Source organism: Tamandua tetradactyla, chromosome 11 (genome assembly GCF_023851605.1).
Source record: "Tamandua tetradactyla isolate mTamTet1 chromosome 11, mTamTet1.pri, whole genome shotgun sequence".
Lineage (NCBI taxonomy): Eukaryota > Metazoa > Chordata > Mammalia > Pilosa > Myrmecophagidae > Tamandua > Tamandua tetradactyla.
In genome coordinates this window covers 8,574,303-8,597,432 of record NC_135337.1, presented here as the reverse complement: position 1 = coordinate 8,597,432, position 23,130 = coordinate 8,574,303, and the positions used below count along the sequence as shown (strand labels likewise).

At 40.3% G+C, this 23,130-nt stretch overlaps 1 pseudogene; it reads right to left on the bottom strand.

Moving 5' to 3' along the window:
- Nucleotides 1–19,262: 19,262 nt before the first annotated feature.
- Nucleotides 19,263–20,852, bottom strand: LOC143650908 (splicing factor 45 pseudogene; annotated as a pseudogene).
- Between the last annotated feature and the right edge of the window lie 2,278 nt (nucleotides 20,853–23,130).

Below are 23,130 nucleotides of genomic sequence, written 5' to 3'. Positions count from 1 at the left end.
TGAATCCTACTTGGTCATGGTGTATTATTCTTTTAATGTGCTGCTTGATTCGATTTGCAAGAATTTTGTTGAGAATTTTTGCATCTATATTCATTAGAGAGATTGGTGTGTAATTTTCTTTTCTTGTAGTATCTTTGTCTGGCTTTGGTATGAGCATGATGTTGGCTTCATAGAAGAGTTAGGTAACCTTCCCGCCTCTTCAATTTTTTTGAAGAATTTGAGCAGGATTGCTGCTAATTCTTTCTTGAATGTTTGGTAGACTTCACAGGTGAAGTCATCTAGTCCTGGACTTTTCTTTTTGGGGGGCTTCTTAATGATTTATTCAATTTCTTTTCTTGTGATTGGTTTGTTGAGGTTGTCTATTTCTTTTTAGGTCAATGTTGGTTGTTCATGCCTTTCTAGGAAGTTGTCCATTTCATCTACATTATCTAGTTTATAAGCATAAAGTTGTTTATAGTATCCTCACATTACCTCCTTTATTTCTGTGGGGTCAGTGATTATGTCTCCTCTTCCATTTCTGATTTTATTTATTTGCATCCTCTTCTTTTGTCAACCTTGCTAAGGATCCATCAATCTTATTGATTTTCTCATAGAACTAATTTCTGGTTTTGTTGATTTTCTCAATTGTTTTCATGTTCTCAATTTCATTTATTTTGACTTTAATCTTCATTATTTCTTTTCTTTTGCTTGCTTTGGGGTTAGTTTGCTGTTCTTTCTCTAGTCTTTCCAAGTGAAGAGTTAATTCCTTGATTTTTGTTCTTTCTTCCTTTTTGATATAGGCATTTAGGGCAATAAATTTCCCTCTTAGCACTGCCTTTGCTGCATCCCATAAATTTTGATATGTTGTGTTTTCATTTTCATTTGCCTCGAGATATTTACTAATTTCTCTTGTAATTTCTCCCTTGACCCACTGGTGTTTAAGAGTGTGTTGTTGAGCCTCTACATATTTGTGAATTTTCTGGCCCTCTGCCTATTATTGATTTCCAACTTCAGTCCTTTATTATCTGGAAAGTGTTTTGTATGATTTCAATCTTTTTAAATTTATTGAGACTTGCTTTATGACCCAGCATATGGTCTACCCTTGAAAATGATCCATGAGCGCTTGAGAAAAAGGTGTATCCTGCTGTTGTGGGGTGTAATGTTCTACAAGTGTCTGCTAAGTCTTGTTTGTTTATTGTATTATTCAAATTCTCTGTTTCTTTATTTTTCTTCTGTCTAAATGTTCTGTCCATTGATGAAAGTGGGGAATTAAAGTTTCTGACCATTATGGTAGATGTATCTATTTCTTTTTTCAGTGTTTGCCTCATGTATTTTGGAACACTCTGGCTTGGTGCATAAATATTTATGATTGTTATGTCTTGTTAAATTGTTCCTTTTATTAATACATAGTGTCCTTCTTTGTCTTTTTTAACTGTTTTACATTTGAAGTCTAATTTGTTGGATATTTGTAGGCTACTCCTATTATTTTCTGATTGTTGTTGCATGAAATATCTTTTCCCAACCTTTCACTTTCAACCTATGTTTATCCTATGTGTCTCCTGTAGACAGCATATAGATGGGTCCTGTTTTTTAATCTATTCTGCCAGTCTATGTCTTTTGATTGGGAGTTTAATCCATTAACATTTAGTGTTATTACTATTACTGTAAGGGTAATACTTTCTTCTACCATTTCGCCTTTTGGATTTCATATGTCATATCTAATTTTTCTTCTTTTTACCTTTACTGATAGTCTCCATTTCTACACTCTTCTCCTCACCTCCCCCTCTCTCCTGTCTTTTCCTATCTATCTCTAGTGCTCCCTTTAGTATTTCTTGCAGAGCCAGTCTCTTGGTCACAAATTCTCTCAGTGATTTTTTATCTGAAAATGTTTTAATTTCCCCCTCATTTTTGAAGGACAATTTTGCTGGATATAGAATTCTTGGTTGGCAGCTTTTCTCTTTTAATGTTTTAAATATATCATCCCACTGTCTTTTGCCTCGATGGTTTCTGCTGAGAAATCTACACATAGTCTTATTGGGCTTCCCTTGTATGTGATGGATTGCTTTTCTCTTGTTGCTTTCAAATTTCTCTCTTTCTCTTGGACATCTGACATTCTGATTAGTAAGTGTCTTGGAGTACATCTATTTGGATCTATACTGTTTGGGATATGCTGCACTTCTTGAATCTGTGATTTTAAGTCTTAAGAATTGGGAAATTTTCAGTGATAATTTCTTTCATTAGTTTTTCTCCTCTTTTTCCCTTCTCTTCTCCTTCTGGGACACCCACAACACATATATTCATGTGCTTCATGTTGTCATTCAATTCCCTGAGTCCTTGCTCATATTTTTACATTCTTTTCCCTATATTTTCTTTTGCCTGTAAGATTTCAGATGTCCTGTCCTCCAGTTCACTAATCCTATCTTCTGCCATTTGAAATCTAACACTGTAGGTTTCAATTGTTTTTTTTCTCTTCTAATGTGCCTTTCATTCCCATAAGTTCTGTGATTTGTTTTTTTCAGACTTTAGATTTCTTCTTTTTGTTCATCCCTTGCCTTCTTTATATCCTCCCTGGATTCATTGACTTGAGTTTTGATGAAGTTTTCTACGTCTATTTGAACATCCTGAGTTAATTGTTTCAATTCCTGTGTCTCATTTGAATTGTTGGTTTGTTCCTTTGACTGGGCCATATCTTCAATTTTCCTAGTATGAGTTATTATTTTTTGCGGGCATCTAGGCATTTAATTTCCTTAATTAGTTTATTCTGTGGATTGTTTTCACTTTTTTTACCTAGGATTTTCTTGCTGGATGACTTTGTTGTCTATCTGTTCTTTGACATTCAGTTCAGCTTATTCTAGACCTCTAGCTTAGGTTTTGTTTAACAGATCAGAATTTTTCAGTTCTTATTTTCTTATTTCTTGCCCTGCCTGTATGGTGCCTCTTTTCCCCCCCTTAAGAGGGTCTACTTAGGTATTATAAACCCCAGCCACATTTTCCCAGACCAGACTGGCCTCCTTTCTGAAGGAAAGAGTCACCTGCATCAGTTTGCCCTGAGGGTGAAACCCAGCAGGTTGAAAGACTTTCCTACGAAACCTCTAGACTGTGTTTTTTCCTGTCCTGCCCAGTATCTCATCTGCCTGCAGGTCTCCCGAGCATAAAGTGATACAGTACCTTTAACTTCAGCAGATGCTTCCCGCTGGGGGTGAGGTTGAGACGGAGGAGAGGTTGCATGCTGGCTTTAATCGCTTCTGTTTCCCAGACCGTGGGGTCTGAATTCCTTGAGGGAGGGATTCCACCTGAGCTGGGCCCCACCCCTCTCCTGGGGAAGGCACAGCCTCCAGGGAATTATCTCCTTTCACCTGACCAGCCTGCTTGTCTCTCAGACAAACTTAATTCCGCCCTTGCCTGGGGCAGTTGGAGCCTGAGAAGCCTTGCAGTTGAACGCAAGGAGCAGTCATGCTGTAGAAATGCAGCCACAAAAAAGAAAAGTAAAAAAAGCCTTTTCAGAGCATGCGGCTTGGGGCTTGCCTAGCCCGACCGCACTGGGGTCTCGTCCTCGGATGTGGTTCGGCCGGAGAGCGGCGTCAGCCGAGACCACGGGGCTCGAAGGTCTGGAGGGCGCGCGAGCACAATAAACCGAGACTAAAGAATAATAGCAGTAATTTATTGCATAGGGCTCGCGGGACCTAGCTGGCTGGCAAGGCTTACAGGCTAAGACCCCGACAGGAGGAAACACAAAGAATATATAGGGTTGGTGAGGGGGAGTTAATTAGAGGTGAAGAAACTTTGATGGGCAGCTGGTATGGTGTCATGTAGGATGTGGATTGGCTAGGAGGTGTGTTGAATATTATAATGGATGGTGAGGTGAGGAGTGTACATGGTCTAATGAAGAAGAGGTGAAAAGGTGGTGCGATATATGCTCAGGAGTTGCTAGGCAGGGGGTTAGAATAGCAAGGCTTGCAAGAACGAGAGATGTCTGGATATGTCAGGGCATGTTAAGGCAGATAAGAGGCAACAGTTACAAATATATGCAGCAAGAGCAGGACCCTTGTTTCCCAGGTTTGCCGATCAAGAACTTAAGTTGGTACGTTACTCTATGTATCTCCAGGTGCTATGTGCCCCCTCTTTTCCTTCAGGCCCAGACCTTTCCAATCTGAGAAACCTCTGTTTTTTGTTTTTTTTTTCCTTTTGCCATCTGGGCTGGGGCAAAACCCAGCAACCTCAGCTTTTACTCAGGGTTTAGCTGAGCTGGGGGTCTAATTTCAATAGTCAGAATTTGTTAATTAATTCCACAATTGGAGTTGGTTGCACTCAGCCCCTGCTGTTAGTAAAGTCTCTTTCCCCTCTGGGAAGCAGCCTGTGGGGGAGGGGCACCAGCCTCTGCATCTTGGGGGACCCATGGTTCTGGGTGGGCTCACAGCTGGTCCAGCTTGTCTAGACTGGGGTACGCTGTGTGTCTGGTCACTGATGGGGCCCCAGCAGCTGTTCTGTACTGTTCCTGGCTATTTACTAGCTGCTCTGGAGGATGAACTAAATCCCACTCCTTGCTACACCACCATCTTGGCCCCAGGCTCCCTTTTCAGATGAGGAAACAGGCTGAGTTCAAAGCCAGATTAAGTCACCTGTGCAAGCCAGATTCCTTCTCTGGGCATTAGATAAAAGTACGGGAAAATACGACGAAAGAACCCAAATATAAAACACAAGTGCCATCAAAGCCAGTAGCTTATAGGGGCCAGTAGTTTCTGCAGCAGGAGCTACCAGCACTCCAGAGGCTTTGGCCAAGGCAGAAGATAACCGCCCTAGTCAGGCAGCAGCAGCAGTGACCAGAGCCTGAGTGTGGAAAGGGGAAGGGGTGGGTGCTTCAAAGTGGCTGGGAGCAAGTGTTTACAGTCTTTAGACCATCAGAGACCCCAGCAAAGGAGTCTCAGACCAGGTAGGGAGCTCATGCTCTATAAGTGTGTAATGAAAGATGCACATGTTGGAGAAAGAGTGTGGGTGTAGGGGAAAGGTCATGCATGGGTGCTCGAATCATTTGATCTCTGAGTCTGTTCTCTCTCCTATAAAATGAGGAGGGTAATGCTCACCTCACCTGTTGATTATGAAGATTAAACGAGATGACAGAAATAAAACAGCCCTATACAGTGCTTGACCAGCCAGAGACACTCAATATACATTTTTCTCCTCTCTTCTCCTTCAGGAGAGTTTTCAGAGGCCTTGTAGATTTTTTGAATCTTTATGTAAATTTATGTGAAGTGACATTCAATGAAATCCCTCATCTGTATGATCCCTTTACCTCTTTCTACCTGCAGCTTCAGTAAAATTGAAACTTAAACCATACATTTTATTTAATGGTACAACTTAGATGTCAGGGAAAAAGGGAGAGAGGGTAAAAAGCCTGTATTAGGAAGAAAAGATCTTGACACTAAAAATAACTACTTGAGGGATAAAGAGCTTTGGTTAAATGGACTTTTATCCCTTAAAAAAAAGGCTACATTTTAATCCAAGGATTTAGATTCAAACCAGGTTTTAAAAGACCAAATGACCTCAGAATGGGTCCTGTCATTCCATAGGAAAAGTGCTTCTGTGTTAGGATCTTTCCCCACTATTACTTGTATATTTTATTTTTCAGTCGGTCTTTTGTTTACTATAACAATATATTGAAAGCTATGCACAATGATGAATATTAAAAGCAGAAACATTGGACAATCCTGGAAAAATTCATTTGGGCTTTAGATATAAAAGAAAAAGTTGCCTATCTACATTTAACAAAAAGATGTGGCAGTTTTTTTCCAAACAACAATAGAGTTAATGTATTAAAAAATTTGCTATAAAAATGTAGAAGGCTATAAGAGAAAAGTAAAAATTGTCCCATATCTCACCCCCTATTGATAACAAAGTTTTATTGATTTCTAAAAGTTTCTTGTGTACGGAAGATATTAACCTTATGCAGATCAGTATGTTTTCATAATTTGTCTTCTATCATTCAGCCTTTAATGGAGTACATTTCTTTCTGGTTAGAAGTTTTTAATTTTTGTATTGCTAAATCAACCAATACTTTCTATACTGAATTTTTAAATGTTATAGAAGTCTCTCTATCCCCAAATTAGGAAAAATTTCACCTATACATTCTATTTTTATGGTTTCATTTTTTATATTAACTTTTGATTGTATTTTTGGGTTTGATATAAAATATTTATTTGGATCAGACTTATTTTTTCCAAATTGATAGTCAGTGTCTTTCACCACCATTTATTGAATAATCCATCTTTTTGCCATTGATTTGAAATACTACTTTAATAGTGTTCTTAATTCCCATATGTATTTAGAACCATATATGGCCTTTATAGCCTTTTCCATGATCTATCTGTCTAATCTCTTTGTTTTAATCACTGGAACTTTTCCAAGACACTTTAGTATGTGAAAGTCAGTTTTGCATACTATTAAAAAAAACATTTAGAGTCAATTTCTTCTACATAGAAAGCACTTTACAAAACAATATTTAAAAAGCAAATGCTGTATATAAGAAGGAAGAAAGGAAGGAAAGAAGGAAGAGAGGGTGAAGAGAGGGAAGAAGGGAGTAAAGGAAGAGAGAGGAAGAGAGGAAAAGAGAGAAGAAAAAGAGTAGGAAAAGGAGAGACAGTTTTCCTATGATTAAAGCAATTTTAAAGCAATTTATGTTGAAAGGACAACATGGTGTTAAAGAATTAGCATAATTCCTCCCTGGAGAAAACTGCCTCTCGGAAAATGAAACAGTTAAGTACTATGTAAGAATGGGGGAAAACACAAACACAAAAACAAACAAACAAACAAAACTCCAGAGAGACAGAATTTCACCAAAAAAGAGAGTTGTTTGGGAGGTCAGTCCTGTCCCAGGGGCAGCATGCCTGGGGCTCTCTGCGGCCACTGCAGTTCCATTGCTCTTCCCCCAGTCTTGTGTGTTTGGGATCATTCTACATGCAACTGGTTATGTAGTGTGTCATTGCAGCACAGGGCACGAACTTAGAGCCTCCCCTCCAGCGGACACCACGGAGACACAAGCCTGCTCAGCTCCTGGCAGCTCTGGTCCCCGAGAACCGGGAGCTGTGGGTGCGACGGCCTAAGAGAACTGGCCTCCAGGTTTGTTTACTCAGCAAGCAACCTCACAAGGCACTCTCTGAACACTGTCTTATCTTCAGAAATAATCAATGATCGTCTTTTCTCTGTAACTCATTTACCTCTAACTCAAAAATGTCAGAACTGAACTCAGCTTTTTTCCCTTGGTGTGAAATGACAAGGCTTCCCTGGGGGAGGTTGGACCCAGCCAAGCTCTGGCTGGGGACACGTCATGATCGCCTAACAACTACTTAAGGGGAGGTGGCGCTTTGATGCAAAGAGCTCCCGGTTTGGAATCGGCAGCCTGGGTTTGAGACTGAGCCCCACTGCTTACTAGCTGTGACATGGGCAAATCGTATATGATTTCTGAGCCTCTTTCCATGTGAAACAGGCATCAAAGAACCCGTCCTGCCTGCTTCAGAGGTCAGAGTGAGAACCATTCATTCAACAAGTTTTTATGGCTGCCAGTTGTGTTCCAGGCACAGTGCTAAGTCTGGGGTACGAGAGGATGGGCAAGACCTCAAGGAGACTCAGCCTGGCGGGAAGACAAATGTAAAATCAGTAACTAGAGAGAAATAGAAAAGTACTATGGAAGTGGGGGGAGGGTGGTGCTGTAAAGTACGCAGCTGTATATAAATTTAAAGTGTGGGAATGGTAAAACATTCTGGGAGAATATATAACTAAATGGTTAATAATTATCTACCAGGTGGGATAACAAAGGCCTTTAACTTTTTACATTATATATGCATGTAATGTTTGAATGTTTTACAGACAAGGTATATTACTGTTGTCCTTATAAAACAATAAACACTTTAAAAATCAAATCGGTGAAAGAGGAAAACACTTAAATGTTCCCTAGGAGGTGAAAGGGATTTGATTTTGGAGTTGGGCTTTATGACGTCGTCTAGTTTTTGCTATGGAGACTTGGGGAAGGTACAGAGTGAAGCACTTCAGCAGAAGCTGGGAGTGGGCTGCCCTTTGGGTTAATGTCTGCTCAGTCCACAACGGCGCACGTGAGCATTCCCTGGGCAGCAGGGGTAGCCCGTGCATTGAATGCAGCGCTCTCTGAAAACCAAAGGCCATCTTTCCATAAGAGTCCTGAACCAGGACTGGTGGGGTCTAACACAACAGAAATAACAATTCATTAAATGTACTGATGAAGGGGATGGCAAGGATGATACTGGTAGCAGAGCACAAATCAAAGGGCCATTTTTCTGTGGAACTGACATGGACTCAGAGGGGCTGGCCTGGAGCCTTCTTCTCTGTTCCTTAAGCTTCTTTTCATTATTCGGTGGTAAAAACTGCAGCAGGCAGAACGCCCCATGCCCTGTGTTCCCAGGCAGCGCTCACAGCCTGCGGTCGGCCTTGGTCAAAGGTGTGGCATCAGCCAGCTACAGCCCTTTGTTTTAAAATGACTAAGCCAGGGTTTTCCCCCTCCTTCCTTTTCTTTCTCTGGCTCTGAATAGGTCTGTGCGCACACAGCAGATGGCTTTCTGATGAGGCCTAAGTTCACCCAGTCTTGGGGGGCGGGGGGAACTACAGCAAGGAGCCACTGTTATTTCAATCTGATAAGGTTTTCTATTTTCAGCTAAAAAAATGAGTGTCTGTACGTTGAAAAGGAAAAAAATAAAAACAAACCAAAAAACAAAAACATAATAGGAAAGTGAAAGGAGCAGGAGGGAGATGGCCCTGGGAGTTCGTCAGTTGTGCAGTTGATCTCCTCCTGCAGGGACCATGCTTACCGCTGGCAGAGATGCCACCGGGATGGACAAACAACAACTTCAGGACAATGGTTACCTCTGAGGAGGGTGGGAAGGGAACAGAACTCGGAAGGGCTAAAAGGAGGGCTCCAACTGTTCCTATAAGGAATCTAGAAGGTAGTGGGTGCTTAGGTGTCGTTGCATTTCGAATGGCTAAGAACAGGGAGTACAGAACCAGATTGCTGGCAGTAGGGTCCCAGCTTGACCACTTAGAAGTCTTGTAAACTTAACGAGTTACCCCCTGCTCTGCACCTGAGTTTCCTCATCTTTAAAATGGGAACACTGATCGTAGATATCTGTATTAGCTGGGGTTCTCTAGAGAAACAGAAATCAGCAGGAGATACCTGTAAAAGTGTCTCACGTAACCGTGGGAATGTAGATTCCAAGGTCTGCAGGGCAGGCTGTGAAGCTGGCGACTCTGATGGAGGGTTTGGGTGAACTCCACAGGAAAGGCTCGCCGGCCGAAGCAGGAAGAGAACCTGTCTCTTCTGAATCCTCCAAAAGCCTTCCAGTGATTAGATGAAGCATCATTCATTGCAGAAGACACTCCCTGTAGCTGATTACAAACACAGTCATCTGGGAATGCAGCCGACGTGATCATGATTTAATTCTATGAAATGCCCTCACAGTAAGAGACAGACTAGCGCTTGCCCGACCTGACAAATGGGTACCACTACCTGCCCATTTGACACATGAACCTGACCATGACAATATTTTATGGGGTTGTAGCAAAGATTGAGCTCGCCTGTTTATTACATTCTTTTTTCTTCATATGCTTTCTAGGGGGGTGTGTGTGTGTGTGTGTGTGTCACGTTTCATTCTTTTTCCATGAGTATCCCCTTACTGCAGCACCATTTGTTGAATTTTTGTTTTTGTTTGTTTGTTTGTTTTGGGAAAGCTCATGAGCCAGGAATCTAAGCGAACCCAGGTCTCCTGCATGGCAGGCGGGAATTCTACCACTAAACTACCCTTACACCCCCCTATTAATTTCATAAATATATGTTGAGGTCCTACTGTGTGTCAAGTACTGTTCTAGACGTTGATGATACAGTATCGATCAAATGGCCTTTGGGAGTATACATTCGAGAGAGAGAGAACTAAGTGAGACAAGTAATGAGAAAATGTAGTATATTAGATAAGGATAAGTGCTGAGGAGAAAAAATAAAGCAAAAGAGATAGGAAGGGTCAAGGAGTTGCCATTTTAGAAAGGACAGTCAGGGAAGGTCTTACCTGGAAGGAGACAGTGGTGTACAGCTCAGAGGATGTGGCTAAGTGTGAAGTTCTTAGATGAGTACCTGGCTTTCCATAAATGTTAGTTTTTTTTTTTATTATTTGTATTTAAAATAAGTCTCATTTTTTACTGTCAATACTAAGAAAAATGTTAATTGCCAAGAACCAGGGGTCTATACGGACACATAGAAATGACAAGACTAAATAGCAGAATATTAGTAGCATTTGGACACTTTAGCCAACTATTGCTTAGCTGGATCAAGAAAGCTTGCTACCAGGCAATACTGATCCACAAGAAGAAAAAAAATTCAGCCAAGAGACATGAAATTCAGAAGTAATTTGTATTTTAAAGAGAAAGCCATAAAAAGACTTCATGTAATTTCCTTTAAAATTGGAAACAGAGAAGTATTTAATAAATAGAAACTGGGAATGGGCAACTACCTGGTATACAGAGAAAAAATGCAAATCATAGAGGAATTTTGTATTATAGCCTGTTAAAGAAGAGGGAAAGATGGGTAATATAGGATGAAATAAGGAGAGAGAAATATGAAAAGGAGGAAGAAATAGATATGCAGAGTGAACATAGAAATAGATAAGCTAACACCCATCCAAAAATAGGTAGACAAAGAAAATATAGAAAACTAGAAATACAAAAAGATACAGCAAGAAACAGGCATGGAGAGAATTTCATGGAGTCTAATCCCCATCTGTTGGCTTTTGTGATATTATCATTAAAAACTAAAATTAGTGCCATGTTTTTGTGACTTCAGGCATTGGTGGGTCCAATATTAGTAGTGCTTTAAGGAAAGATAAATGGAAGGATAAATGGAAGGAAAGACCAAAGGGCTACTGACCTCATAGATAACTCCTGGGCCCTTATCTATGGTAGCGACATCCCCTGGGGTTTCCAAAGCTGTCTGGAGCTAGGAGAGGGCAAGTCCAACCTGGACGGCATATGCCTGAGAACTACTTCCCTGATCCCCAAAATATACTCATGAATACATTTAGGCCATTTAGACAGCAAAAAATTTAGCAGCTTGAAAAATAAGAGCATTTTACTGTGCAAATCTCTAGTGAGAGGAATGTATCTATAAACAGAACTTGTCTAGTTTTTAAGCAAGTTCCTTCTTAGAGTAGACCCACAAAATTATAAGCAGATTTAGTCATACAATTGCCTAACAGATTTTGAGATGTAAACCAGCAAGACTAAGGCACATATTCATTCCACCGTCAAATAGATGAACAGAGAAAAATATCACAGCATAAGTTGCAAAGGTAACAAGGCTGAAATGTAAAGGACCAAAATCCTGATGAAGCTTCCTCTTCAGAGGAGCCAAAATGGAAATTCAGTCCAAATGCAGTGCAAAATGCAAAACATTATTGGAAGGGAGCCCTGAAATGTGTCTCAGGAGTACATTCTGATCCCGGTTAGGTGAGCTCAGATCAAGAATCCGATTCCCTGAGGCCCTGAGGAGCTCTGTAGAGAACAGCAGCCAGACAGAAGTAAAATCAAACAGAATTGAAGACCACTCTTCAAGGAGAGAAGATCTAAGAGAAAGTGGAGCGGCCTGGGGCGAGGAAGAAAGCACTCCCATAAACCTCGGGTAGAATATAAAATGAATGAACTTTCAAAGTCTGGAAATACTTAAAGAATCTTCAAATCATTCAAACCCTTAGGTCCAGCAAGTCCACATTTATTTCCTTGAGAAAATAAATAGCATAGACAAAAACGAACCTTCAAGGTTAAATAAATTAGGGCACATCTACATGCAAGAATTATTACATAGTCATTAAAAACATCTTAAATATTTAAAACATATGTGGGCACTCCTAGTTAAGGATGTCAAGTTGAATGCCAATATATATCTTTACTCCCTTGGGAAAACTAAAAAAAAATGACATTAAAAGGATCAAAAAGGCGAAAACTTATGAGGCTAAGGAGCAGGAGAGGAGGCAACAGTAGATTAGATATATCAATACAACTTTACACAGTTGAAAGCAAATACATGAGCATTGAGTGGAAATGATTTTCAAGTTTTCCCTTTGTGTTTTTCTCTATTTGACAAATTGTCTACAATAAACATAACACTATTTTTAATCTAAGAAAAAAAATTAATTATATCAGTAACATATGCTTATAGTAAAATGTTTAATAGAACTGAGCAACTTTTAAAAGTTCTCCTCTTGCCCATTCGGACTTCTATATTCCAGATAACCAGTATTTATACTTATGTGAATCCTTAAAGAAAATATACAAATACGTCTATTTATTTATTTTTTAAAATAAATTAAACAATAAAAATAAAATGAATGCAAACCAGAAAAAGAAGAGTGACCAGACAATATCAGTTTTAGTAAAACTCAGAAAAAGGAGCAGAGGTTAATCCTTTCCTGGAGAGCCCAAGAGGATCCTGAACATGGAGGAAGAAGAGGGAAAGAGAGAGTGGAAATGAATTCTGTGTTGTGTTTAAAGAGGTTGTCATGATCAGGTTTATGTGTCAATTTGGCCAAGTGGTGGTGCCCATTTGTCTGGTTGGGCAAGTGCTGGCTTGTCTGTTGCTGTGAGGACATTTCACAGAATTAAATCATGATCACGTTGGCTGTATCCACAGCTGATTACATTTGTAATCAGCCAAGGAGAGTGTCTTCTGCAATGAGTGGCATTTAATCTAACCACTAGAAGCCTTTTAAGGTGGATTCAGAAGAGACAGGTTTATCCAGACCCTGCATCAGAGTCGGATTTTGGACCCTGAGTTCCCATGGTTATGTGAGACACTTTTACAAATTTTATATCTACAAATATTTCCTGCTGATTCTGTTTCTCTAGAGAACCCTAGCTAATACAGAGGTTGACTAAGGTAAGGGGCCTAAGGTCTCTCGAACGAGCAACATTGTTCCATCATTAAAGAGCCACCCTCTGGCCACAAAAATAAAATTAAACAAATAAGGAAGAGCTCATCTCTTCCCCGTGATTCATATATTGCCCATTAGGCTCTGACTTCTGGAACTTTTTATAAAAATTCTGAATGGTTCTGCAGGGCTATTTTTTCCATTAGCAATTTGTCTATACAAGTGGCTAAATGCCATAACAAAAAGAAGAGAGAGAGCGGATTCCAGTACACAGATACTACACATTTTAAACTTATGATGAACAGATTTGCTCCCTGTCTCTAGCTCTAATAATTAGATTTTGGAGTTGTACACAGCCCTTGGTCTGCTTCCACAGTGGAATCTCAGCTTTTCTTGCCATTTGAAGATACATAGATTTGCTTTCATCCATCACTGCTGACTGTGTCTGCACAAGGATATCTTGCCAAGGCGAACAATTTTGATTAAATTAGGACTTTCCAAGGTCTTTAATGCAAATAAGAAAATATACCAGATATTAAGGGGAGGTTTGATATGTCTTCTAAGTTGGCTACAAAGGCTCTTTCTTAAATCAAATTGGCAAATTCAAAGCACTTTAATGTGCTAAAGGATTCCCAGGGACTTCAGTACTTTGAATCATGACATTTTGTTAAGAGGAATTATGAGATGAACATAAGGGGAAAAAATCCTATTATATGGTGAGCTGTACCTTTAAAGATTGTTTTTCTTATGTTCCTGGGAAGTATTTTTAATATACTCAAAAACCTTGAGAGATTATAGAAGATAGAGAATGAAAGGCTTACCTAAAATACCATTAATGACTGCTCTTGAATGTAAAACCTATGCAGCCAGGGGGATTTGGGGGCCCGTTAAACAGGTTTTTCTTTTATCAGAAGGCAGCAAATCCACTCACAGAAAATCTGCAAGAGAAAATAACTGAGATTGCTCTGTGGTTTGTTTGCCTGAGAAATTGTGAGGCTACACGGCTTATTTCCAACTGACATGCTGAATTTCAAAGCTCTTTTCTTGAGGATTTGTTGCACATATGCTTCTGAGATTCCATACACACACCTACATGAGTTTGCAAGGAGTGAGCGTGTTTCCTCGAAGTGAAACTGGGGGTCAGTGCATGCAGCACTTCATGGGCCCCTCTGGGCCCCAAGGTGGGGACTTGCAGAGTTACGCTTTGTTTTGAGGAACACGGTGCCCTGCAGAGCTTGCCCCTTTTGCATTTGTGAGAGGCCTCCTTCCCTCCACCCCCAAACATTTCTTTTTCCCTCCCTTTTACCCAAGTTAAGTGAAATTTCCTCTCCACTTTTATTTCTGGCATCTAAGAGAAGGTCAGAGAAAATAATCCAAATCCGGGAAGGAGATAAGGCATGAGAAAAGCAGAATGAGACTAAATTTATCAATGAGGAAGGTCTGCTTGCTTTTAGATTCTCCATTCTGAGACAAAATCTCTGCCAGGGCCTGTCCTAAACCTCTTCCAGCTTTAGGATCTGAAACTCCATTACAACCTTTTAATTCAGCAAGGATTAGAACTTGCTGAAAATGAACAATAACCTGTGCTAAACCTGGATACAAGAGGAGGCAGAGCTTCCAGGGTGGGAGAGTGGTTCAATGGGAATAAATATGTCCAAGGAACTAATTTCCCTAGGAGGAGGGAAATGAGAGAGGCTGGGAATGAGAGGATGTTGGCAACAAGTGGGGTGGTTTCCATGATTGAAGGGTTGTTTTATGTTGCCTGCCAAAAGTTTAGGATGAGGGACCTGCCCTCCAACACAAAGAGAGGGTCAAAATGAAGATATAGACAAGCCACTCTTTGACCCACCTACTTCCTGAAAGATACTGTGTTGGTTGGAGAGTACAGTCCTGATTGAATATCCCCTGGGATTCCCTAAGTGTGCCTAAGAAATTAAAAGTAAGAACTTTCTCCCCCTGGACAGTAGCCACCAGTCATCCTGCATTTTTCCATGACAAAGGACATAATGATGGCATAACACAAGTCATATAAGTTACCTGCAGCTAAACTAGAGAAAACAGATAAATAAAAAGAAAAAAGTAAATTATATTTCTGAAATCTCATCACCCTGTAAAAACCACAACTGAAGATTTTGGTAGGTAGAATACCAGGTATTTTGCTATGTAAGTGGGTATTGAATCACCCTAAGAGGGACAAATCCAGACTGGAGCTGGAAGGCAGAGCATTCTGGAAGGGATGTCATCAAGAAAAATAGAACTAATGGATTCTTAATGTATTTGACAATATTGAGGGTGGGATTTTACAGTTCTGAGAGAGTTTGGGAAGAATTAGTTCTATGTAATAACAAAGCCTAGTAAATGAAATGGTCAACTTTTAAATCTATGGGAAAAAATTTCACATGAGAAAGGAAATGATATTGTAGTACACTATGTGACTCAGCTATGCACTCTATTTAGACTTTATAATGTAACACTATTTTTTAAATTTTGAAATAATTATAGACTAATAGGAAGTTATAACAGTAACACAGAGGACCTGTGTACCATCACTCAGTTTTCCCCAATGGTTATATCATATTGTGCTGGTTTGAAAGAAAGCATGCCCCCTAAGAAAAGCGATGTTTTAATATAAATCTCATTTCTTAAAGGTAGAATAATCCCTATTCAATACTGTATATTTGAAACTGTAATGAGCTCATCTCCCTGGTTGATGTGATTTAGTTAAGAATGGTTGTTAAACTGGATTAGGAGATGACATGTCTCCACCCATTTGATTAGTTTCTGAAGTCCTATAAAAGAGGGAACATTTTGGAGAATGAGAGATTCAGAGAGAGCAACACTACAAAGCAGAGAGTCCACCAGACAGCGACCTTTGGAGATGAAGAAGGAAAATGCCTCCCGGGGAGCTTCATGAAACAGGAAGCCAGGAGACAAAGCTAGCAGATGACACCATATTCGCCATGTGCCCTTCCAGATGAGAGAGAAGCCCTGACTGTGTTCGCCATGTGCCGTCTCACTTGAGAGAGAGACCCGAACTTCATCGGCCTTCTTGAACCAAGGTATCTTTCCCTGGATGCCTTTGATTGGACATTTCTATAGACTTGTTTTAATTGGGACATTTTCTCGGCCTTAGATCTGTAAACTTGCAACTCATTAAATTCTCCCTTTTAAAAGCCATTCCATTTCTGGTATATTGCATTCCAGCAGCTAGCAAACTAGAACACATATGAAATATTATCAGCCAAGAAATTGACATTGGTGCAATGTGTGTGTATAGTTCTATGCCATTTTATCACGTATTGAGATGCAGAACTGTTTTGTCACCACAAAGCTCTCTCTTGGATCACCCCTTTATAGCCACATCCATCTCTCCTGTATTAGTTAGGGTTCTCTAGAGAAACAGAATCAGCAGGAAATAGCTATAAATATAAAATTTTATATGAATATCTCTTCTGAGTCCTCCTTAAAAGCCTTCAGAGATTAGATTAAGCATCACTCATTGCAGAAGACACACCCCTTATTTGATTGCAAATGCAATCAGCTGTGGATGCCACCAACATGGTCATGATTGAAGTCCATGAAATTTCCTCTTAACAACAGACAGGCCAGTACTTGCCTGACCAGACAAACAGGCACCACCACCTGGTCAAGTTGACATGTGAACATCCCTAACCCCTGGCAATCAGTAATTCAATCTCCATCTCTATAACTTTGCCTTTTAAAGAATGTTATATAAATGGAATCATATAATATGTGTTCTTTTTTTCACATGGGCAGGCACCGGGAATCAAACCCAGGTCCTCGGGCATAGCAGGCGAACATTCTTGCCTGCTGAGCCACCGTGGCCCGCCCAATATGTGGTCCTTTAAGATTGACTTTTTTTCACTCAGTCTAATGCCCTTGAGGTCTACCCAAGAGTTGGTTCCTTTTTATTGCTGAGCAATATTCCAACTAAATGTTTTAATTAAAAAAAGAAAAACCTGTGATGTAACACCTGGCCAGCCAGGACCAGCATCTGGTAGTATTAATAATAATAATGATAATAGTTAACAGTCCTTGAGTCCTTAAAATGTGCCAGGCACTCTACTCAGTGCATTATAATTCTGCGTTATAATCCTCATTGAATCCTTACTGATGGCTTCTTATTTTTATAACTTCTACCAAAGACTCTAGGATCCTCTGCTAAATGGGGTTTATTCACAGGATGTAAATAGCAATATAAAGATTTAATATTCACAGAAATGCAGAAATCAAGCACAGAGCCAATTTTGAGATGAATGCCTTTAGTCCTAAATATGCCTGAGTTGTTTTTACCAAGCCTTATAAAATTCCTGTGATTGTTAATGAGCAATCAGCTTTTCTGACAATAGGGTTAAAATAATTTACTGATTTGACAAAAGCAGAGTAAGAGTAAATACATTCCCAATAAGAGTTTCCAAGGAAGGGGCTTTTAGGGCCAGAAATGTTGCCGAAAGGATACCATTTAATCTTTTCTGCCTCCTAGAGCTCTTTCCTGGGAGAGATAGGACTGTTCAGGCCCCAGAGGACCCTGGCCATGGACCTGATCTAATTCTCATCACTGAGTCCTGTGGGTCTGCTATAGGAACACCCAAATGCAGATATGTTCTTTTAATCTGCTCTCCTGTGGGTATGAACCCATTGTAAATAAGGCCTCTTGAAGATGTTATTTTTAGTTAACGTATGGTCTAACAGAATCAGGGTGGATCTTAATCCAATTACTGGAGACTTTATAAAGAGAACCTGGAGGTCACAGAAGCCAAAGGAGTGGACATCATACATGAAGGGAAGCCGAGGAACCCCAAGAATTGCTGGCCACAAGCACCAGAATGCTACAGTCTTGGGCGGCAGGGGGGTGGGGGGTAGAGCAAGCCTTGCCAGGATCTTGATTTTAAACTTCTTCCAGCCTCAAAATCACAAGTCAATAAATTCCTGTTGTTTAACCCAACCGGTTGTACAGTATTTGTCATAGCAGCATGGCAAACCAAGATGGGGGCCTCTCAGCATAGCAGATTGTTGATCACTCTGATAAGCATCAGGAAAGAGCGCTATGAGGTAGGGTGGCTCTTCTCCTTGGGAACAACTCTACTGATGGCTACAATAAGCTTGTGGTAATGGCCATCATAAAAGCGAAACCCTGCTCAGATACCTTGTATGTGTTCTCTTGGTATTGGTCAGGGAATTTTCATCTAACAACAAAAATAAGGCTAATAGTTTGCATCCATGAAATGCTTACATGTCAGGAACTTTACATGTATAATTTCCTTTAATTTACAACCATTCTAAGAATTTAGGTAATATGGTCATTCACATTTTATATATGGGAAAACAAGTTCAGAGAGATCCAATGACTTGTCCACAGTCATGTAGCTAGCTGGTAATGTTGCTGGGATGAACAAGAAGGCTGACTTTCTTAAGTGAGCTGAACCAAACAGCTGATGAAAGAAGTTTCCCTTTATAGAAACGCTGCAACTAGTAAATGAAAGAGGAATAATAGAATTAGAATATTACCATTTGCAACTCTGTACTGAATTAATGGATTAATCATTGGGCAATTATCATAAATGGTTTCTAACATTATAAAAAGACCCAACCATATATTACATATTTCCAACATTACCAATAAAGTCTTGCCAAAAGTGGAACCTGAATCAATCAAACGTCTGGATCTGATTACTAACTTACAGGAAATACAAAGGACAGAGTGACATGTTAAAGAAACCATCGGATGTAAAAAACAGACTATGGAAATTCTATACAATATACAATAAACGATCTAGTGGTTTCAATAGAACACTTGTAAGAAAAAGAAAAAAGGCTTGGAGGGAGGATCTATAAATTGAAAGACATTTAAGAGACATATTAGGCAATAGCAATGTATGAACCTTGTTTAGATGCCAACTTGAACAAATAAACCCTAAAAAATATATACATGACAATTAGGGAATTTGAACACTGACTAGATTTTTGATAATATTAAGGAACTATTGTTGATTTCTTTTTTAGAAAGTTATTGATGGAATTGAGGCTACAATTTTTTTTTTATACTTTCTAGGTTTTATTAAAAAAAAAGGTAAGAAAGGAAGAAGGGAAAGAAGGAAAGAAAAGAGTAACTTAATGTAACCCCATGTCCCAAAATGTTCTAGAATTTTTAGTTCAAGAAATGCTGTATCACTCAAGTATTTGAGAATTACCAAGAAATCCTAGCAAAAAACCGTAATCAACTTAGAAGTGGTAATAAAAACAAAAAACAACCAGAGAGGTACACAGATTATTGTTTTTTTTAAAGGATTTTTTATACTATATTAAAAAACCACAAAAATAAAAAAGGGATCAATCAACATGTATCTTAGAAGTCCTTCCAAGAGTCTCAGCACCCGATAGCCAGAAAGCTGCTGCTTTTTCTTTGCTCAGTCTGCAGCTCCTTTAAGGATCATCAGAGATGACTTGTGCTCTGGGTTCTTAAAATCACACTTGTTCCGCCAAATCCAAGACCCTGAATTTATCCAAATTGTAGAAACACGCTTTCACTACTCTTCCACCAAAATACCTTGCGTTCAGATCAACAACAGCTTTAATTGCTGATTCAACCCTCTCAAATTCCAAAAATATTCGTACTGCTTCATCATCAGGGGCACCAGGAATTTCAAATATTACACATTTTCCAACTTTGCCGTATTTTTCACATTCTTCCTTGGTTTCAACTTCCAAGTCTTCATCTACCTCTCCTGCACCAACCATGTTCCTAAGTAGGACCACTTTAGTAGGACACTTAAGTATTTCAGTCAACGGATTTGAGTCAGACTTCTTGGATGCATCTTTCTCCGTAGCATCCCCAACAATGATCTTGCCTCCCCGCTTGCTTGTCTTCTCTACTGACAATGCAGTGCTCAGGCCTTGCTCATGTTTCCCTAGACCCTGGCCTTCTTGGAAGCCATATTTCTGCATGATTTTATGGGCTACTGTGCCACCCATGTTAGCAAGGAAGGAGATGCTAGGCCCCGTTGGAGATCTGGGTCTGTCTTGTTCATTATACACGGGGGGAGGAATAGCAGCTTTAGAAGATTGTGATCGAGGTCTTGAATCCTCCTCATAGGGAAAATCTCGGGGTAACTCTTTGTCTTTCTCTACAAGAGAAGTGGGTGGTGCGATGGCAGCTCCGCCCATACTTCTTTCCCTCCTTTCTCGTGCATACTCTTCATCTTCATCAGAATCTGGATCTGGTCGCCTCGAAAACCCACTGGCTTCCTGTCTGTCTTTACGCTTTTCTCTTTCTTCTCTTTCTTTCTGTCTTTCCAGCCCCCACTGTCTTTGTCGTTCCTCTCTTTGGCGCTTCACTACCTTCTCATAGTCATTAGGAAACATTGGATCATATTCATCAGCCAAGGGAATCAAAACTTCTCCTGCAGAAAATCCCTAATCCGCTGGGAACAGGATCCTTTAGTCCGGCTGCCACATGGGGTGGTGTGTCCACAACTTGCCGTTCATCTGAAGAGCCACCCCGCTTTAGGTCGATCACTGGGGCAAGGACTGTACTCTGTTTTGTCCTTTTTTTTTTTTTTTTTTTTTTTTTTTTTAGAGAAAGGGAGGAAGGGAAGGAAAGACAGAGAGAAGGAAGGAAGGATGGAAGGGAGGAAGAAAGGGAAACATCTTTAAACATTTTCTTGTTTTTATTATATTTTGTTTGTTTGTTTGTTTTTTACATGGGCTGGGGCCGGGAATCGAACCGAGGTCCTCCGGCATGGCAGGCAAGCACTCTTGCCCGCTGAGCCACCGCGGCCCGCCCTGTTTTGTCCTTTGACTCTTTGCCTGAGTGAGCGCTGCCTTCTTCACCTGAAGCTGAGACTGCAGAAGTTTGAAGTTTTTGGACCAGCCCTCTGTTTTTGAATCACTGATCTCCACGCCCAGGTCATCATACAGGGACATCTTCTTTTCAGTTTAATGCCGGTTCGCCCAGCTGACCTTCCCCATGGGCAAGAGTGGCGGCACCACGGAGCCGGGGCCGAGACGCGCCGAGGCTACAAATTTTTTAAAGAGTCATTAGAAATACTATTGAGACATAGTCGATTCTGGGAGTTGACTGGGATTGATTCAAAATCATCTGCAGGGAGCAGGAAAGGGAGTGAGGAGCTAGGACAAACAAGATACGCCACAAATCGATCATGGTTGAAGCTGGATGTGGGTGCATAGGGCTTTACTGCAGCATTCTCTCTACTTATTCTACACGCATGAAATTTTCCATTTAAACAACAACAACAAAAGACTCTCAGAAAGAGCAGCCAGGAGTGAAGGAAGAGGAGAAAAGGCAGGAAAGTTGAACACTTCAGGATCCAAGAAAATAAATGCTTCAAGAAGGAGTGAGTTTCCTGACCAAAAGGGGAAAAGAAGTGTAACAAATAAGGTATCAGTGGTTGAGAGGGTTCAAATAAAGTCGAGAGGCTACTCTGGAGTCGACTCTTATGCAAACTTCAGCTAGATATTGCTACTTATCATGGTTTCCCAAACCCCAACCAAAACCATTCCTGCCAACCCTAAGGAACACCTAGGGCTTTATCTGAGATTCTACAAGTGTTCCATGCGCTATGATCATTCCAGAAACCTACAACCTCCAGTTGGGTTCCTAGGTCAGATAAGTCCTGAAACCCAGAGGGGCCAGTCTCACCAGAACGTCAGCTGGTTCTGTCCTCCTATCCCTCATTATCGATACCCCTTTCCAACATGTAAAAGTTAGAATGGGCATAGCCTAAATACCCCTAAAGATTGATGAAAGATCAAAGGAGAAGGTGGAGTTATAACAGAGAAGATAGGATTTAACGAATAAGTATGACTGCTGAGTCATACTGATATTTCTTTTCGTGTCCCATTCTTGGAGCAGCTAGAAGTAAAAACCTAAAATTGTGGAATTGTAACCCATACCAAACTCCAAAATCTGTTGTACAACTGATTGTGATGTTCTTTGAAATTTATTGCTATTTTGTACACGTTACTTTTCACAATAAAAAGACAATGAATAAACAAACAGATACCCTGAAAAAAAAAAAAAAAAAGGGAGTGGACAGGTGGGTTAGATGCCACTGATGGATCAGGTAGAAAAGGGCTACAAGTTTACTCTCTTGTGTCTAGACCAGGAGAGTCTAGATGTGTTAATTCCGATTTTAGGAAACAACCTTATTTGTTTCATGAGGGTTACCGCAATCATTTTCTAGCTTTGGGTAGTGATTTTGTTTTGTTTTAAGAAGGGTGGGAGTTTACTGGGTGTTCTAGTTGGCTAGCTGCTGGAATGCAATATACCAGAATCAGAATGGCTTTTAAAAAGGGGGATTTAATAAGTTGCTAGTTTACAGTTCTAAGGCTGAGAAAATGTCCCAATTAAAACAGGTCTGTAGAAATATCCAATCATGGCATCCAGGGAAAGATACCTTGGCTCAAGAAGGCTGATGAAGTTCAAGGTCTCTCTCTCAAGTGAGAAGGAATATGGTGAACACAGTCAGGGTTTCTCTCTCATCTGGTTAGGCACATGGTGAACACAGCATCATCTGCTAGCTTCTCCTGGCTTCCTGTTTAATGAAGCTCTCCGGGAGACATTTCCCTTCTTAATCTCCAAAGGTCGCTGGCTGGTGGACTCTGCTTGTCGTGGCTATGTCATATTGCTCTGCTATCTCTGAATTCCCATTCTCCAAAATGTTTCCTCTTTTATAGGATCCAATAAACCAATCAAGAACCACCCAAAAAGGTGGAGACATGTCGTCACCTAATCCAGTTTAACAACCACTCTTGATTAAATCACATCTCCAGGGAGATGATCTGATTACCGTTTCAAACATACAGTATTGAATAGGGATTATTCTGCCTTTATGAAATAGGATTTTGATTAAAACATGGCTTTTCTAGGGGACATACATCTTTCCAAATCAGCACACTGGGGAAGATGTTACCTGCTTGAGCTGCATTTTGTTAACTCTAATTGCACTCCGTTTAATGGCCTCTTTCCCTTTCTCTCCCTGTCTCCCCAGCTTTGTCTTCCTTGCCCTTTTTACCCCTTCCCCTTTCCCTTCTCCTTTTACACCTCTCCCCTGACTACCTACTCTAGGCAGAGACCATGGTACCTGGAAGTTCCTGGTTCTCAGCCCATTCCCATCCGGGCTCCTTTAGGTGAGCTAAGGTGGCAGCCTCCCAGCACTGCCTTTCTGTTTCTCGGGTTCAG